This window comes from Triticum urartu, chromosome 5, assembly GCF_003073215.2.
Source record: "Triticum urartu cultivar G1812 chromosome 5, Tu2.1, whole genome shotgun sequence".
NCBI lineage: Eukaryota > Viridiplantae > Streptophyta > Magnoliopsida > Poales > Poaceae > Triticum > Triticum urartu.
This window is the reverse complement of record NC_053026.1, coordinates 658,513,683-658,534,040: the sequence shown is the minus strand read 5'-3', so window position 1 is coordinate 658,534,040 and position 20,358 is coordinate 658,513,683.

The window sequence follows — 20,358 nt, the reverse complement described above, 5'->3', positions numbered from 1 at the left end:
TTTCCAAATGATTTTGTCATCGGCTTGGGAGAGCACCACCTGGTCAGCACGATGCCAAAAGTCCAAATACTCAGCAATCACTTCAACGCATGGGTTTGGCTTAATCAAGGTGACCCAAAATCTGTTGTTTATACCCTGAGAAAGAGTGATGTTCCTCCTTTTACTATGTTTGAAAAGTTTGGGGTAAGCCAAGGAAGGGGAGATCCCATCAAGCCAGTGATCATGCCAAAAAGATATGCCAGATCTCCCAGGACGTAGATGCACAGAAAAGATTCTTGATCTCCTTGTCGATAGGTAGGGGTAGCCCATGCCAAGGTTTGTCAGGACAGGAAGCATTCTGCCAAAGCCATCTCACCTTCAAAGCCTTGCTTTGTCTGTATAAGTCATGAATTCCCAGACCACCAAGTTCCAGGGGAGAGCAAACCAGAGACCACCTCACTAAACATTTGCCTCCACTGACCGAGTCTGAACCAGCCCATAAGAAAGACCTTCACAATTTATCAATCTGCTTGAAAACCCATTTGGGTTGTTCCACTGCCAGCAACTGGAAGATGGGCATGGCGGAGAGCACGAATCTTACAAGAGTGACACGCCCAGGAGTAGAAATCCATCGAGCCTTCCACCCAGCGATTTTCTTCATAATTTTTTCAATGAGAAGCTGCAGATCTTGCCATTTGAGCCTCCTATCAGACAGTGGCATCCCAAGGTAAGTACAAGGGAAACTACCAAGCTGACATCCCAGTGCAGTCTGAATGTCTGAGAGGTCGATGTGCTCGCACTGGATGGGAATGATTTTGCTCTTGACCATATTAGTCTTCAGACCAGTGGCATTGCCAAAGAGCTTCAGAATTTGAGAGACGGCATTAATCTCAGAGAGTAGTGGTTTGCTGAAGATAATCACATCATCGGCATAAATGGAAGCCCGGTGTCTAATAGTCTGTGTACCAAGCCCTTGTGATGTATTCATCAATCTACCAAGACAATCAACCACCCAGACAAAAAGAAGGGGGGATACGGCCGGGGTCCCCTTGTCTAAGTCCCTTGCGATGCAGAATCTGATCGGTAAGCGCCGAATTAACCAAGACCTTGGTGGAGGAGGTAAGGAAAAGAGCGGAAATCCACTCCCTCCACTTCGGCCCAAACCCTCTAAATTCCAGTAGGCTGAGAAGGAACTCCCAAGACACAGAATCAAAAGCCTTGGCCAGATCCAACTTGAACATAATTGATGGAATTTTTTTTGTCTGAGCACCTTTGCCATGGATTGCACATACACGAAGTTGTCATGGATGCTTCGACCCTTTATGAAAGCATTTTGGCATTGGGAAACAAGCTTATCCATCTGAGGTTGCAACCTAGTCGCAAGAATCTTGGCAACGAGCTTGGCAAAGAAATGTATAAGGCTTATAGGCCTAAAGTCTTGTGGTCTGCTAGCACCAGCATGCTTGGGCAATAGAGTGATGATGGCACTATTAAGAAGGAACAATTTTTGCTAGTTGAGGTTCTGGAAGTGGGAGAAAGCGGCCAATAGATCCGGCTTCACGGTGTCCCAGCAACTTCGAAAGAAGTGCCCAGTAAATCCATCAGGCCCGGGAGCTTTTTCTGGGTCTTTATTTCCTTCTCAGTAAAGTTGTTGTCCAGGTGAGAAAGGTCGCAAGGCTGAAAACCTAGAGCATTGAAGTTCAAGGCAGCAGATCTCGGTTGGTAGGTACCAAGCAGACTGTTGAAATGAGACCAGATACATTCCTCCTTAGTCTGATCAGCAATGTCAACACCATCAACGCACAGACTAGGGATAATATTCTTCCTCCTTCTAGATGTTGCTTTCATGCGAAAAAACTGGGTGCTGCAATCGCCTTCTCTTAACCCTAAATACCTAGATTTCTGCCTCCAAATACATCTGCCCAAGTAGCATCATATTCAACTTTCCCCTGAAAGTGTGCTCTTCCCAGGAGAGGGTTCTGGAATCTCTAGCAACATCCAACTGGTATATTATCTCGTTAATAATGAGCGTTCTGAGCTTTATATCCGAGAAGATAGAGGAGGACCATGAATTGAGCTTCTTAGCAGTAAGGGTGAGCTTGTTGTGCAAGTTTTGAAAGGGGTCAGTGGATGTCACCGCATTATCCCAAGCAGAATTAACAGTCTCCGGAAAACCATCAAGCTTGGTCCAAACATTCTGAAACCTGAAACGTCTCTGGGGCTTCATGTCAGAATTGCAAGTGAGTAGCAAAGTGTAGTGGTCCGAGGCAGCAGAGGATAGACCTTGTAGTATAGCACTGGGGAAAGCAGAGTTCCATTGCTGATTGTAAAGAACCCTGTCCGATTTTACCAAAGTAGTATTGAACTGCTCATTACTCCAACCATGAAGATACATATCCTTTAGCTCAAGCACATTAATGAAGTTTCTAAAGGCATTGAGCAATCCCCTATGGATGTTGCTATTAATTGTTCTTATCAGCAGCAGAAGCAATCAAATTAAAATCACCCAAAATAACAAGCACATCAATTGCAGTTCAGCAAGGAATGCTATCTTGTCCACATGAGCCTGAGGACCATACACGTTAATGAGATGCCAAGAGACCCCAGTTGCAACATTTGTACATTTAGCAGAGATGAAGGATTTAGAGCACTGGGTGGAGCTAACAAACAAGTCATCCGTCCATGCAACAAGCAAACCTCCACTAGCACCTTCAGAGGGGGAGAAAGCAAAGCCAGTGATTTCAGAGACCAGACTCGAATCAAAGGTTGACATCTTCGTTTATTGCAAGCAAATCATACTGACAGCATTATGCCTAACAACCGCACGAACAGCAGCTCTTCTAGCAACCGAATTGAGACCCCTGACATTCCCCTCTCTTCTCCTGTGTAAATCTGTGAGTGTGTCTGTGTTTGGCGCCAATCTTGGCTGCCGTGTAATCATCGGTGAGAGCGTGAATACCTCGTGTAGCGCGCTAGCAGGTCGGCGGGGTCAGAATCGGGCGCAACCACGAGGCAGCGGCTGACCAGTTTCTTCGCCAGCGTGAGAGATGACCTTTGTGCGGTGGAGTCACGATGGGCTTGAAAGTTGGGCCCCTAAGTAGTCCAGGCGAGATAGGCTCTCCAACCAGGCCCATGAACTGCTGAATGGGTGAGGGGGTTCCAATGGGCTGGTACTGTATTGTTGCCAGAAGCGGTCCAGTATCTAAACCTTCTCCCCTAGGTACGGGAAGGAGAGGCGCATATGGACGGGCAGTGGTGCAGTTGTCGACAGGGGTCCAAGCCGTGCCTTGGCCGGCAGCTTGAGCAGCGGGGAGCGGGGTCCTTATTAGCTATGTGTCCAGCTTGGCTTGGCGGCAGTGATGGCAACGAACTGGGTTCTTGCAGCTAGCGATGAAATGGTGAGGAGAAAGGCACTTGAAGCAACAAGCATCTGCAGGCAGATTATGGAGGAGCGTCCTGCTAGTCATTAAAGAAAGATAAATATGATCATGTGTGTTTTAGCAACGTGACAACTAACAACGCTAGCGCCATTAAGGATCTTCCTCGGCTCTGTCATTAACCCCAACCATCCATCGCCGCCACACGATGGCAAGTTGTGGTAGCCTTGGTTTGTGTGTGGCCTACAAGAACTGTTGGGAACCTAATGTTGCCTCCGACCTCCTACTCTTCCTAATGTTGCCCCTGACCTCCTCCTCTACCCAACAATTCAACCTATGGGAACACGCCGGTATGCATTGACGCGAGCATGCAGACCTCGTGATTCGGCCTACGGGAGCACACAATAGTCTGAGGCTGGCCTCCTTGTCGAGGCCTAGCTGCGTGAGCATCCAGTCTAGTGTGTCCTCCACGTCAGGGCCGGTGGGCAGCCAATGGCTCCAGAATCTAGTATGGTATTATTACCACAAATGTAAAGAATTTCAACATATCATGACATATGGTATTATTACCACAAATTTAGTGAGCAAATGTTCTCACATGTACATATATTTATATTGAGCATTTTGCAGAATTTCAAATATCCTACGGCCTTGTTTGGATTACCGTTTTAGTCCATCGTTTTGTTTCCGACTGGAAATGTGCTAGTGGCCGGTAAGTTACACGTGTAAAATAAATACGTCTGTATATATTTGATTACACTGATTCCAAGCGCGGCCTACATGTCTTTACTGATCAACTCCTTTTCTTTTTTGCTTTGATTCCACACAGCTCAATAAAAATAAACTTAGTCCCCTAAAAATAAATTTGCTATCATTCCTAAATTACTCCTACTTTTTGCATTATTGAGCTTCCAACCGAAATTTAAAATAGATTATTACCAAGTAAATTTGAGAGGAAAATAATGCAGGTGGAAATACCAGTAAACTAAGAGCACCTTCCTGCATGCACTGGCAGCAGGTTCTTACTTAATTAAAATTGCAGTCCATATACATAAATAAATGAGAATTTAGGTCTGACTTGCAGCACTAAGAGAAAAAACTTCCCCCAAACTCACATGGGTAGGAAAATTAAATTTATATTTGGTAAATCGAATTTTATTTGTGCAAAAAATAGCAAAATAAAAGAATAAGTCAACCAAGCGCCTGCAACGTCTTCTTCTTACCTACTGATGACTGAAAGAAATTATTTCTCTTGTTTCATTGTGAGAGTATATCGAATTGATCTTATTTGTTGCTGCCAAATACTATTACTTTAACTATTTTGCGTGCATGAGTGATGCATTATGTATGTTCTTTTCAGATGTAGAACAATCAAAAGCATCAGCATGCACAAAATGGCTACAACCTTGCCTGTTTGTATAAACAGGTCGGGCTTGACCTTGCTTGGGAAAAAAATCGCCTGAAATCTTGTCATAATCTTGCTGGACAACACATGTGTGTTCTTGCTTTGCAGTTAATCTTCATCATGCTCTAATCCATTATTTCCAACCAAACTGGAGGCATCGCATTGGTGTCGTCGATCAGGATGAAGACGCGGTGGCGTCGATTCATGCGAAGGACCACGAGGGCGCCTCCCATGTGGAGAAGACCACTGACAACACAGATTCCAGGACGCATCTTATTCAATACATAAGGTATGCTTCGCATCTACTATTTTCGTTTTGCAGGTGGCAGAGAGAGCTATGTTTATGTGAAACAACAAAAAAGCAAGGTGTTACTGCCCATAATCCTTCCTGCATTAGAAAGAAATACAGAAGGTCACTGCAATCAGGCAGTTCAAAGCTAGAGCCTTAATGTTCTCAAAATATTCTTGAACCATGACCATGTACTGTTTGAGGAACACTTCAAGAAGTTTCGGGACGATGAAGCTCAATAAGCTATGATACGATTAAAACATGAGGCTACAGGGAAGCACATTCAGGAAATTGCCTTGTCAAATACACAAGCAGGGAGCCCAAAGGCTCATTCTTGGCTCACTTTTGTATGATTAATTCTTTTCAGGATTAAGCTAAATCGCTGACATGAACATTTTAAGATGTAGACTAGCACATATGCCTGTGCGTTGCAACGGGAGAGATATTATTATTTTTCGACAAGCAACGGGAAAGATAATTGATGTGTCCACCAAAAGTGGTCTTCACAATGGTAGGTGACAGAGCAAGGAGTTGTGGTCTTCTTGGTGGACATGTTTGGCCCGCGTAATCTTGATAGTGATGGGGTTGGTCGGGGTGGCGGCGAGCATCTAACTCGTGCCATTTTTCCTCCTGGTCTGCCTCCACCTCGAGATTCTGCATGCCTCCTCATTTGGTGGATGCACGGCGATGTTTGGGACACAGTTGCTTCAACCACTCTCTCGCACGCCGGTATAAAAATGAATGTTCCTTCTTTATGACAGTTTTATTCTCTTTGATTATTTTAGCACTCACATGCTCACTTTTTTTCTTCTAATTAGAGGCAAACAAGATATTCTTTTTTATTGGCACATGCCCACAATTTCTTTAATTTATAGCTAACCAGCACAGGACAGACGTGCACTGCTAACCAATGGACATCGCATATATTTAAGAAAATACTCTAGCGTCATATTCGAAATTTTATTTGATTCTTGTTGAACATTCAAAGAAATATGAAGTGCCGAATATTCTTGGAAATGTTAAATTTTTTGAAACCCCGATCGGTTTTCAAATATGCGAGCATATTTTTTGGAAATTGTGTATATTTTTCGGAAAAACATGAATACAATTAGGAAAAGGAATATTTTGTTAAATTCAAAAAAACTATTTCGAAAACATCAACATTTTATAAAAACAAAAATATCTTTGTTTTTTTTAAAGGGGAACATTTAGAAAAAAATTAGAAACAAAAAATTCTTTGACATAAATATCATTTTGTATTTGTGAATATTTCACTAAAACAAGAATATACTTTGAATGTGAAACAATTTATAAAATTTAATTTTTATAAAAAAATCTCAAACAATTTGAAAAACACAATTTTCTTAAAAACAAATCATGAACATTTTTAAGTGTTAAGAAAAATTCTAAACGAGATTTTTTAAAGTTCCATTTTTTTTTCAAAATAGAAATCAAAATACGTAATTATGAACATTTTTCGAATATTTGAACACAAATTAAAATTCTGAATAGTTTTTGTAAAATTCTTAGTTCATGGAAAAATAAAAATAAAGAAGGAAAAATGAAAAAGAATAACGAAAGGGAAAGGAACAGAAAAACGCAACATAAACAAAACATTGAAAAAACAAAAATGGACCGGCCCTGTCATGGGCGACCTGTGCGTAGATTCAACTATTTATTGTCCTGTGTTACGAATAAGGTCTTTCCCACTGCATGTGAAGGATAATTACTAGGCTGGCTTTGTTGGGCAGGAGCGCGCGCGGCCCAGTTGTAGAATTCTGGATAGAAACACAAAGTTTAGTACCACATCGGATAGGCAAAAAATCTTTTGAGCGGTGAATGGATGAAAAAATTGGACAAACGCACCTCGCTTTATTAGTAGGTATAGAAGATATGGACTAAATATGAACCGTGAAGCTTTAGCGCTACTAGAAGAACACCCGTGCGTTGCAACGGGGCCACATTAACTTTAAGAGTTCAATATTAATATTCTCATACATATCAATCCTTCTCCTCCTTCCATCTGCCACCGAGACAGGGACCTAGACTTTGTGCTTCTCTTATTGATTTAATGAAAAAAGTTATTTATTTCTGTTAGAACACAAATGCTTAGATAGCATCTGCATGTCAGGGAAGGATAATGTGGCCTGGATAGCATCTGCAAGTTAGGGAAGAATTATGCGACTGTGTAATATTTGGATAGGAACAAACATGGACGTGCGTTGCCCCGTTGCATTACCCCGCTGGCGGCCCGGTGGAGCTCGAACCCGAGAGACTCTGCTGCTTGCTGGGAGGGGTCGGGGAGGGTCGGAGCACAGGAGCATTGACGTGAAGAGAGAATAGGCCGGGGAGATTACTGTGCACGCCGCACAGCGACTTGGACCTCGGAGGGCCTTGGCTCGGTCAGGAGGAGGTCCCGAGTTCCTACCGAGGACAGCCTGACGGGGGAGACGCACGGCCGCTTGTGCTGCCCGGAACGCGACCACGCCCTGCCCTAGGGTTCTGCGACGGCGGCAGCGTCGTCCACAACCACACCCTCCCTGAGTCCTGCCTTGAACTGGGGTTCCGAGATGGCGGCGGTGGCGGAGGTCTCTGAGGTTGGAGAGGGGCAAGATGTAGGACGGCGGAGGCTGGAGCCTGGAGCGATGGCGGCGTCTCGGGATTGCAGGCAGGGGGACGTGCACGGTGAGTGTTTTTTTCACCGGTTTATGTTGTGTTGCCTGCACGGATATATAGGAGAACAAATAGGTGGATTATAATTCCTTCCATTGTATCAGTGCTGGGAAAGGAAGCGAGGGACAAAAATCAATCGAGGGGCCTTTAAGAGTAGAGATTAGTTAATTGGATTTTTCTTTAAAGTCTGTTATTTGTTTTCTTAAAATTTATTATATGTTTTCTAAATCAAATTGCATTGATGGGATGGATCGATTGATTTGGATAGTCTATTATTTGTTTCCTTCACATCCATTATATGTTTCCTAAAGCAAATTGCATTGATGAGATGGATCGTTTGATTATAATTCCTTCCATTGTATCAGTGCTGGGAAAGGAAGCGAGGGACAAAAATCAATCGAGGGGCCTTTAAGAGTAGAGATTAGTTAATTGGATTTTTCTTTAAAGTCTGTTATTTGTTTCCTTAAAATTTATTATATGTTTCCTAAATCAAATTGCATTGATGGAATGGATCGATTGATTTGGATAGTCTATTATTTGTTTCCTTCACATCCATTATATGTTTCCTAAAGCAAATTGCATTGATGAGATGGATCGTTTGATTTGGGTAATTTAATAAAGTTAGATCTGTGTCTTTTTGTACGGTAGGAAAGTGTTTGTTTAGAAGGAAATAGTGAAAAAATAAACAGATAGGGTGGTGGGAGAGGGGATGAAAAAACCAAGACGAAAGTGGTGGGAGGATGACGAAAATAAAACGGAGGTGGGAGGATGACGAAAAAAAACCAGCGAAAAAAAACCATGCAGACTATTCACCAAGTCGTCCATTAGGAGTAGAGACTCTTGTGCTCTGTTGGTTGCGAGATCATGAATTCAGTTTCATCATGGGGCGAAGGGAAGGAGGCAAGTTACCTGTCCTGGCTTATATAAGGGTATGTGCTGCAACATGTTAATACGCACAGAAAATACATTTTTTCGATAAAGGGTGCTTTTATTATCTTAAAATGTAGCATCAAGCGATACAAATTATTTAGAGTATCACCGACCTCTGCATAATTAGAATGCACACAACCAAACATAAAAAATCTCACAAGAAAAATATGACAATTCGGCAACAGTAAAGTCATATAGACCGACACTATGCCTATGTCGAAACGGTTGGTGGACCGATGCGGAGATTATGCTGACACCCATGTTGGGTAAAAACCTCCATAGCCACCTGCTCCAATCGCGTACACACCGCCTTGAATAGCGGTTGGTACTCCGCACGTTATAGTATAGACCACATATGAAGTGAGTGCGTACAACGGGAAATAACCTGCAGAGGAGAAGCATTTTTATCATTAAAAACTAAATCGTTTCTACATAGCCAAAGCGACCATAGTAAGGCGTACGCTCCCACCCTTATTAGCGTTTTGAACCTATTTGAAATACCGTCCAACCAATGACCAAAAATATTGGCAACACTTATGGGCGGATACAAATTTGACGCTATTTCGATGACTGACCACGTAGAACGCGCAAAATTGCATTGAAAAAAGAGGTGTTTGATTGTCTCGTTATGAGTACAAAAACAACACTTCTTACTTCCTGGCCAGTTGCATCGTGCAAGGTTGTCTTTGGTTAGCACAACACCTCTACGAAGATACCACATGAATATTTTAACTTTTAGTGGAATCTTTGCCTTCTAGATTTTCTTGTTATTGCTCTCCAATACCTCAGAATGCGTGAGCGCACGATACATATAGTATACCGTGAAAGACCCCGATGTAGTAAGGTTCCAGCCAAACACATCATGGCCTTGCGTCAGTTTAATCAGATCCAGTCAGGATAAGAGATTATGCCATGATATAAGTCGGACGCCAACCAAATCCCGCCTGAACGAAATATTCGGCGGGGATGAACTGAGCACATGCGCAATAGTATTGTTCTTACCGCGAGCAATGTCGTACAAGGCTGGATATTGTTTTTGGAGACTGGCATTGCCTAGCCAGATGTCTTCCCAGAAACGAATCTCCGACCCATCCTTTATCGCGAAAGACCCAAAGCGAAAGATTTGTTTCTTTGCTGCCATTAGGCCAGCCCAAAAGTGTGAGTCGCCAGGTTTCCAATATGCCTGAGACACCGCCTTTTGGCCTAGATACTTGTTGCGTAGCATGGTTTGCCAAACACCATCCTCATCAATAAGAAGTTTGAACAACCATTTACTAAGTAGGGCCTCATTCTTGACCTGCGGGTCATGAATTCCAAGGCCACCTTGGTCTTTCGGCCTACAAACCATGCTCCATTTGGTCAGCCGGTATTTTTTCTTTTCACCATCTCCTTGCCAAAAGAATCTGGACCTAAAATAGTCCAATCTTTGCAAGACCCCTTTTGGGAGTTGGAAGAAAGAAAGCATATAGAGAACCATATTTGTGAGGACAGAGTTTATCAAAACCAACCGTCCTCCAACTGAGAGAAACTTTCCTTTCCAACTGCTCAACCATTTCTCTAGCCGCTCCTCTACATGCTTCCACTTCGCAATGGTGAGACGTCGATAATGAATCGGTATTCTTAGATATTTTATCGGGAATTGGCCAAGTGTGCAACCAAATAGGTCCGCGTAATCGGCCGCTACCTCGACGGCTTCTCCAAAGCAGAACACTTCACATTTATGGAAGTTAATTTTAAGACCTGATATTTACTCAAACGCTGACAACAGGAGTTTCATGTTTCGAGCCTTGTCCAGGTCATGTTCCATAAAAAATATTGTCTCGTCAGCATATTGCATAATAGAGAGGCCACCATCCACAAGGTGTGGCACTACCCCAGCAATTTGCCCGTCCTACTTGGCGCGCTCAATCAGAATAGCCAACATGTCAGCCACAATGTTAAATAACATTGGGGACATGGTGTCACCCTGCCGTAGTCCTTTTTTTGTCTGGAAGTAATGACCTACATCATCATTGACTTTGATGGCCACGCTACCTCAAGTTACAAAATTTTGGATCCACTGGCACCATTTTTCACACAAACCTTTCATCCTTAGGGCATGTTGTAGGAAAACCATTTGACCTTGTCATAGGCCTTTTCAAAGTCAATTTTGAATACTACTCCACTTAGGTTTTTCCGATGCATCTCGTGGACGGTCTCATGCAGGATTACTACACCATCAAGTATATTCCTTCCTTGCATGAAAGCCATTTGATATGGTCGGACAACATGGTCAGCTCCCGAGTTAAGCCGATTCGTAGCCACTTTGATGAAAATCTTGAAACTAACATTAAGGAGGTATATGGGTCTGAACTGCTGGATCCGTTAAGCCTCCTTAATCTTTGGCAACAAGACAATCTCGCCAAAATTAAGCCTAAATAGCTCAAGTCGGTCGGCAAGAAGACAATTGAACAACTCCATAAGGTCAGCCTTGATGATATCCCAGAAATTCTGATAGAATTCTGCGGGGAAACCATCTGGGCCTGGAGCTTTGTTATGTTCCATTTGCAACATTGCAGCTCTCACCTCCTCTTCCGAGAATGGTGCCGTCAGGATATCGTTTTCTTCTGTCGTGACTTCTGGAATGTCATCTGTTTGGGTCTCGTCAAGGGTGAAATTCCCTTCAGTCGACGCTCCGAATAGAGATTTGTAGTAGTCGGTGATATACTCTTTGAGCTCCCCTTGACCTTCGATCCGCCCCTCATCTTGTTGGAGACTATAAATACATTTCTTCCTATGCCGCCCATTAGCGACCAATTGGAAGTATCTTGTATTACTATCACCCATCAAAATGAAATCGGCTTTGGATCTCTGGTTGTATTTGATCTCCTCTTCTCGCAGAAGATGGGCAATCTTCTCATTAGATCGATTTTTAATTCAATCTCTTGTTGAGATAAGATGCGCGTCTCTGCAATTTTGTCGAGGTCATCAATAATGGTAGAGAGCCGTTGTTTTTCTTTTTTATAAATCCCGTTGGTATGTTTTGCCCATCCAGAGAGGTGTTGCCTCATGGCCCTTATCTTAAAGTTCCATCTCTGAATAGGTGTACGACCAATAGCCGGCCTCTCCCAAATATTCTTGATCATGTCTACAAATACATGCCTATGCATCCATCCCAATTCAAATTTGAAAGGGCGTCATGTTGGGTTTCGTAGTAATTTCAAAAAATTTCCTACGCACACGCAAGATCATGTGATGCATAGCAACGAGAGGGGAGAGTGCTGTCTACGTACCCAACGCAGACCGACTGCGGAAGCGATGACACGACGTAGAGGAAGTAGTCGTACGTCTTCACGATCCAACCGATCAAGCACCGAAACTACGGCACCTCCGAGTTTGAGCACACGTTCAGCTCGATGACGATCCCCGGACTCCAATCCAGCAAAGTGTCGGGGAAGAGTTCCGTCAGCACGACGGCGTGGTGACGATCTTGATGAACTACAGCAGCAGGGCTTCGCCTAAACTCCGCTACAGTATTATCGAGGAATATGGTGGCAGGGGGCACCACACACGGCTAAGGAATAGATCACGTGGATCAACTTGTGTGTTTCTGGGGTGCCTCTGCCTCAGTATATAAAGGAGCCAAGGGGGGAGAGGGGCGCCGGCCAGGAGGAGGGCGCAGGAGGAGTCCTACTCCTTCCGGGAGTAGGACTCCCCCCCAATCCTATTCCAATTAGGATTCCCAAAGGGGGAGAGAGAGAGGGGGGCCAGCCACCTTCTCCTAGTCCTAATAGGACTAGGGGAGAGGGAAGGTGCGCAGCCACCTTGGGCTGCCCCTTTCTCCTTTCCACTAAGGCCCATGAAGGCCCATATGGTTCCCGGAGGGTTCCGGTAACCCTCCCGGTATTCCGGTAAAATCCCGATTTCACCCGGAACACTTCCGATATCCAAACATAGGCTTCCAATATATCAATCTTTACGTCTCAACCATTTCGAGACTCCTCGTCATGTCCGTGATCACATCCGAGACTCCGAACAACCTTCGGTACATCAAAATGCATAAACTCATAATATAACTGTCATCGTAACCTTAAGCGTGCGGACCCTATGGGTTCAAGAACAATGTAGACATGACCGAGACACGTCTCCGGTCAATAACCAATAGCGGGACCTGGATGCCCATATTGGCTCCTACATATTCTACGAAGATCTTTATCGGTCAGACCGCATAACAACATACGTTGTTCCCTTTGTCATCGGTATGTTACTTGCCCGAGATTCGATCGTCGGTATCCAATACCTAGTTCAATCTCGTTACCGGCAAGTCTCTTTACTCGTTCCGTAATACATCATCTCACAACTAACATATTAGTTGTAATGCTTGCAAGGCTTATGTGATGTGTATTACCGAGAGGGCCCAGAGATACCTCTCCGACAATCGGAGTGACAAATCCTAATCTCGAAATACGCCAACCCAACATCTACCTTTGGAGACACCTGTAATGCTCCTTTATAATCACCCAGTTACGTTGTGACGTTTGGTAGCACCCAAAGTGTTCCTCCGGAAAACAGGAGTTGCATAATCTCATAGTCATAGGAACATGTATAAGTCATGAAGAAAGCAATAGCAACATACTAAACGATCGGGTGCTAAGCTAATGGAATGGGTCATGTCAATCAGATCATTCAACTAATGATGTGACCTCGTTAATCAAATAACAACTCATTGTTCATGGTCAGGAAACATAACCATCTTTGATTAACGAGCTAGTCAAGTAGAGGCATACTACTGACACTTTGTTTGTCTATGTATTCACACATGTATTATGTTTCCGGTTAATACAATTCTAGCATGAATAATAAACATTTATCATGATTATAAGGAAATAAATAATAACTTTATTATTGCCTCTAGGGCATATTTCCTTCAGTCTCCCACTTGCACTAGAGTCAATAATCTAGATTACACTGTAATGATTCTAACACCCATGGAGTCTTGGTGCTGATCATGTTTTGCTCGTGGAAGAGGCTTAGTCAACGGGTCTGCAACATTCAGATCCGTATGTATCTTGCAAATCTCTATGTCTCCCACCCGGACTAGATCCCGGATGGAATTGAAGCGTCTCTTGATGTGTTTGGTCCTTTTGTGAAATCTGGATTCCTTTGCCAAGGCAATTGCACCAGTATTGTCACAAAAGATTTTCATTGGACCCGATGCACTAGGTATGACACCTAGATCGGATATGAACTCCTTCATCCAGACTCCTTCGTTCGCTGCTTCTGAAGCAGCTATGTACTCCGCTTCACATGTAGATCCCGCTACGACGCTTTGTTTAGAACTGCACCAACTGACAGCTCCACCGTTTAATGTAAACACGTATCCGGTTTGCGATTTAGAATCGTCCGGATAAGTGTCAAAGCTTGCATCAACGTAACCTTTTACGGTGAGCTCTTTGTCACCTCCATATACGAGAAACATATCCTTAGTCCTTTTCAGGTATTTCAGGATGTTCTTGACCGATGTCCAGTGATCCACTCCTGGATTACTTTGGTACCTCCCTGCTAAACTTATAGCAAGGCACACATCAGGTCTGGTACACAGCATTGCATACATGATAGATCCTATGGCTGATGCATAGGGAACATCTTTCATATTCTCTCTACCTTCTGCAGTGGTCGGGCATTGAGTCTTACTCAACTTCACACCTTGTAACACAGGCAAGAATCCTTTCTTTGCTTGATCCATTTTGAACTTCTTCAAAATTTTGTCAAGGTATGTGCTTTGTGAAAGTCCAATTAAGCGTCTTGATCTATCTCTATAGATCTTAATGCCTAATATGTAAGCAGCTTCACTGAGGTCTTTCATTGAAAAACTTTTATTCAAGTATCCCTTTATGGTATCCAGAAATTCTATATCATTTCCAATCAGCAATATGTCATCCACATATAATATCAGAAATGCTACAGAGCTCCCACTCACTTTCTTGAAAATACAGGCTTCTCCGAAAGTCTGTATAAAACCAAATGCTTTGATCACACTATCAAAACGTTTATTCCAACTCCGAGAGGCTTGCACCAGTCCATAAATGGATCGCTGGAGCTTGCACACTTTGTTAGCTCCATTTGGATCGACAAAACCTTCTGGTTGCATCATATACAACTCTTCTTCCAGAAATCCATTCAGGAATGCAGTTTTGACATCCATTTGCCAAATTTCATAATCATAAAATGCGGCAATTGCTAACATGATTCGGACGGACTTAAGCATTGCTACGGGTGAGAAGGTCTCATCATAGTCAATCCCTTGAACTTGCCGAAAACCTTTTGCGACAAGTCGAGCTTTGTAGATAGTAACATTACCATCAGCGTCAGTCTTCTTCTTAAAGATCCATTTATTTTCAATTGCTTGCCGATCATCGGGCAAGTCAACCAAAGTCCATACTTTGTTCTCATACATGGATCCCATCTCAGATTTCATGGCTTCAAGCCACTTTGCGGAATCTGGGCTCACCATCGCTTCTTCATAGTTCGTAGGTTCATCATGTTCTAGTAGCATGACTTGCAGAACAGGATTACCGTACCACTCTGGTGCGGATCTTACTCTGGTTGATCTACGAGGTTCAGTAGTATCTTGATCTGAAGTTTCATGATCATTATCATTGGCTTCCTCACTAACTGGTGTAGGTGTCACTGAAACAGTTTTCTGTGATGTACTACTTTCCAGTAAGGGAGCAGGTACAGTTACCTCATCAAGTTCTACTTTCCTCCCACTCACTTCTTTCGAGAGAAACTCCTTCTCTAGAAAGGATCCATTCTTGGCAACGAATGTCTTGCCTTTGGATCTGTGATAGAAGGTGTACCCAACAGTTTCCTTTGGGTATCCTATGAAGACACATTTCTCCGATTTGGGTTCGAGCTTATCAGGTTGAAGCTTTTTCACATAAGCATCGCAGCCCCAAACTTTAAGAAACGACAACTTTGGTTTCTTGCCAAACCATAGTTCATAAGGCGTCGTCTCAACGGATTTTGATGGTGCCCTATTTAACGTGAATGCGGCCGTCTCTAGAGCATAACCCCAAAACGATAGCGGTAAATCAGTAAGAGACATCATAGATCGCACTATATCTAGTAAAGTACGATTACGACGTTCGGACACACCATTACGTTTGTGGTGTTCCAGGTGGCGTGAGTTGCGAAACTATTCCACAGTTTTTCAAATGTACACCAAACTCGTAACTCAAATATTCTCCTCCACGATCAGATCGTAGAAACTTTATTTTCTTGTTACGATGATTTTCAACTTCACTCTGAAATTCTTTGAACTTTTCAAATGTTTCAGATTTATGTTTCATTAAGTAGATATACCCATATCTGCTTAAATCATCTGTGAAGGTGAGAAAATAACGATATCCGCCACGAGCCTCAATATTCATCGGACCACATACATCGGTATGTATGATTTCCAACAAATCTGTTGCTCTCTCCATAGTACCGGAGAACGGTGTTTTAGTCATCTTGCCCATGAGGCACGGTTCGCAAGTACCAAGTGATTCATAATCAAGTGGTTCCAAAAGTCCATCAGTATGGAGTTTCTTCATACGCTTTACACCGATATGACCTAAACGACAGTGCCACAAATAAGTTGACTTTCATTATCAACTCTGTATCTTTTGGCTTCAACATTATGAATATGTGTATTACTACTATCGAGATTCAATAAAAATAGACCACTCTTCAAGGGTGCATGACCATAAAAGATATTACTCATATAAATAGAACAACCATTATTCTCTGATTTAAATGAATAACCGTCTCGCATTACACAAGATCCAGATATAATGTTCATGCTCAACGCTGGCACCAAATAACAATTATTTAGGTCTAATATTAATCCCGAAGGTAGATGTAGAGGTAGCGTGCCGACCGCGATCACATCGACTTTGGAACCGTTTCCCACGCGCATCGTCACCTCGTCCTTTGCCAGTGCCCGCTTATTCCGTAGTCCCTGTTTCGAGTTGCAAATATTAGCAACAGAACCAGTATCAAATACCCAGGTGCTACTGCGAGCTCTAGTAAGGTACACATCAATAACATGTATATCACATATACCTTTGTTCACCTTGCCATCCTTCTTATCCGCCAAATACTTGGGGCAGTTCCGCTTCCAGTGACCAGTCTGCTTGCAGTAGAAGCACTCAGTTTCAGGCTTAGGTCCAGACTTGGGTTTCTTCTCCTGAGCAGCAACTTGCTTGCCGTTCTTCTTGAAGTTCCCCTTCTTCTTTCCTTTGCCCTTTTTCTTGAAACTAGTGGTCTTGTTAACCATCAACACTTGATGCTCCTTCTTGATTTCTACCTCCGCAGCTTTCAGCATTGCGAAGAGCTCGGGAACAGTCTTGTTCTTCCCTTGCATATTATAGTTCATCACGAAGCTCTTGTAGCTTGGTGGCAGTGATTGGAGAATTCTGTCAATGACGCAATCATCCAGAAGATTAACTCCCAATTGAATCAAGTGATTATTATACCCAGACATTTTGAGTATATGCTCACTGACAGAACTGTTCTCCTCCATCTTGCAGCTATAGAACTTATTGGAGACTTCATATCTCTCAATTCGGGCATTTGCTTGAAATATTAACTTCAACTCCTGGAACATCTCATATGCTCCATGACTTTCAAAACGTCGTTGAAGTCCCGATTCTAAGCCGTAAAGCATGGCACACTGAACTATCGAGTAGTCATCAGCTTTGCTCTGCCAGATGTTCATAACATCTGGTGTTGCTCCAGCAGCAGGCCTGGCACCCAGCGGTGCTTCCAGGACGTAATTCTTCTGTGCAGCAATGAGGATAATCCTCAAGTTACGGACCCAGTCCGTGTAATTGCTACCATCATCTTTCAACTTTGCTTTCTCAAGGAACGCATTAAAATTCAACGGAACAACAGCACGAGCCATCTATCTACAATCAACATAAACAAGCAAGATACTATCAGGTACTAAGTTCATGATAAATTTAAGTTCAATTAATCATATTACTTAAGAACTCCCACTTAGATAGACATCCCTCTAATCTTCTAAGTGATTACGTGATCCAAATCAACTAAACCATGACCGATCATCACGTGAGATGGAGTAGTTTTCAATGGTGAACATCGTTATGTTGATCATATCTACGATATGATTCACGCTCGACCTTTCGGTCTCCGTGTTCCGAGGCCATATCTGCATATGCTAGGCTCGTCAAGTTTAACCTGAGTATTCTGCGTGTGCAAAACTGGCTTGCACCCGTTGTAGATGGACGTAGAGCTTATCACACCCGATCATCACGTGGTGTCTGGGCACGACGAACTTTGGCAACGGTGCATACTCAGGGAGAACACTTCTTGATAATTTAGTGAGAGATCATCTTATAATGCTACCGTCAATCAAAGCAAGATAAGATGCATAAAAAGATAAACATCACATGCAATCAATATAAGTGATATGATATGGCCATCATCATCTTGTGCTTGTGATCTCCATCTCTGAAGCACCGTCATGATCACCATCGTCACCGGCGCGACACCTTGATCTCCATCGTAGCATCGTTGTCGTCTCGCCAATCTTATGCTTCCACGACTATCACTACCGTTTAGTAATAAAGTAAAGCATTACATCGCGATTGCATTGAATACAATAAAGCGACAACCATATGGCTCCTGCCAGTTGCCGATAACTCGGTTACAAAACATGATCATCTCATACAATAAAATTCAGCATCATGCCTTGACCATATCACATCACAACATGCCCTGCAAAAACAAGTTAGACGTCCTCTACTTTGTTGTTGCAAGTTTTACGTGGCTGCTACGGGCTTAAGTAAGAACCAACCTCACCTACGCATCAAAACCACAACGATAGTTTGTCAAATAGACTCCGTTTTAACCTTCGCAAGGACCGGGCGTAGCCACACTCGGTTCAACTAAAGTTGGAGAGACAGTCGCCCGCAAGCCATCTATGTGCAAAGCACGTCGAGGGAACCGGTCTCGCGTAAGCGTACGCGTAAGGTTGGTCCGGATCGTCTCGTCCAACAATACCGCCGAACCAAAGTATGACATGCTGGTAGGCAGTATGACTTGTATCGTCCACAACTCACTTGTTTTCTACTCGTGCATATAACATCAACATAAATAACCTGGGCTCGGATGCCACTGTTGGGTTTCGTAGTAATTTCAAAAAATTTCCTACGCACACGCAAGATCATGTGATGCATAGCAACGAGAGGGGAGAGTGCTGTCTACGTACCCAACGCAGACCGACTGCGGAAGCGATGACACGACGTAGAGGAAGTAGTCGTACGTCTTCACGATCCAACCGATCAAGCACCGAAACTACGGCACCTCCGAGTTCGAGCACATGTTCAGCTCGATGACGATCCCCGGACTCCAATCCAGCAAAGTGTCGGGGAAGAGTTCCGTCAGCATGACGGCGTGGTGACGATCTTGATGAACTACAGCAGCAGGGCTTCGCCTAAACTCCGCTACAGTATTATCGAGGAATATGGTGGCAGGGGGCACCGCACACGGCTAAGGAATAGATCACGTGGATCAACTTGTGTGTTTCTGGGGTGCCTCTGCCTCAGTATATAAAGGAGCCAAGGGGGGAGAGGGGCGCCGGCCAGGAGGAGGGCGCAGGAGGAATCCTACTCCTTCCGGGAGTAGGACTCCCCCCCAATCCTATTCCAATTAGGATTCCCAAAGGGGGAGAGAGAGAGAGGGGGGCCGGCCACCTTCTCCTAGTCCTAATAGGACTAGGGGAGGGGGAAGGTGCGCAGCCACCTTGGGCTGCCCCTTTCTCCTTTCCACTAAGGCCCATGAAGGCCCATATGGTTCCCGAGGGGTTCCGGTAACCCTCCCGGTATTCCGGTAAAATCCCGATTTCACCCGGAACACTTCCGATATCCAAACATAGGCTTACAATATATCAATCTTTACGTCTCGACCATTTCGAGACTCCTCGTCATGTCCGTGATCACATCCGGGACTCCGAACAACCTTCGGTACATCAAAATGCATAAACTCATAATATAACTGTCATCGTAACCTTAAGCGTGCGGACCCTACGGGTTCGAGAATAATGTAGACATGACCGAGACACGTCTCCGGTCAATAACCAATAGCGGGACCTGGATGCCCATATTGGCTCCTACATATTCTACGAAGATCTTTATCGGTCAGACCGCATAACAACATACGTTGTTCCCTTTGTCATCGGTATGTTACTTGCCCGAGATTCGATCGTCAGTATCCAATACCTAGTTCAATCTCGTTACCGGCAAGTCTCTTTACTCGTTCCATAATACATCATCTCACAACTAACATATTAGTTGTAATGCTTGCAAGGCTTATGTGATGTGTATTACCGAGAGGGCCCAGAGATACCTCTCCGTCAATCGGAGTGACAAATCCTAATCTCGAAATACGCCAACCCAACATCTACCTTTGAAGACACCTGTAATGCTCCTTTATAATCACCCAGTTACGTTGTGACGTTTGGTAGCACCCAAAGTGTTCCTCCGGAAAACAGGAGTTGCATAATCTCATAGTCATAGGAACATGTATAAGTCATGAAGAAAGCAATAGCAACATACTAAACGATCGGGTGCTAAGCTAATGGAATAGGTCATGTCAATCAGATCATTCAACTAATGATGTGACCTCGTTAATCAAATAACAACTCATTGTTCATGGTC